This window comes from Sinocyclocheilus anshuiensis, unplaced genomic scaffold (genome assembly GCF_001515605.1).
Source record: "Sinocyclocheilus anshuiensis isolate Anshui unplaced genomic scaffold, SAMN03320099.WGS_v1.1 scaffold419, whole genome shotgun sequence".
Taxonomy (NCBI): Eukaryota; Metazoa; Chordata; class Actinopteri; order Cypriniformes; family Cyprinidae; genus Sinocyclocheilus; species Sinocyclocheilus anshuiensis.
In genome coordinates this window covers 264,385-264,700 of record NW_015548228.1, presented here as the reverse complement: position 1 = coordinate 264,700, position 316 = coordinate 264,385, and the positions used below count along the sequence as shown (strand labels likewise).

General features: G+C 44.9%; 1 protein-coding gene across 4 annotated transcripts in view; it reads left to right on the top strand.

The window, feature by feature from the left end:
* The window catches only part of LOC107654477 (polycomb protein suz12-A-like), a 13,070-nt gene that overhangs the window by 4,260 nt on the left and 8,494 nt on the right, over window positions 1-316 (top strand). The window lies entirely within an intron of this gene.

Genomic DNA, 316 nt, shown 5'->3' with positions numbered 1-316 from the left:
GGATTTTTTGGAATATTCCAGGGATTTTTGGAAAGTTTCCGGAAATTTTCCACCCCTTTGCAACCCTAGTGATGCCATGTAAACAGAGAAGAGAAGTGGTCCAAGAACTGAGCCCTGAGGCACCCTAGTAGTTAGATGTTGCGACTTGGACACCTCACCTCTCCAAGATACCTTGAAGGACCTATCTGAGAGGTAAAACTCAAACCACTGGCATGGGTTGAGATGCCATTTTCCAATCGGGTTGACAGGAGAATCTGGTGGTTCACCGTATCAAAAGCAGCAGACAGATCCAGCAAAATAAGTATAGAAGATTTGG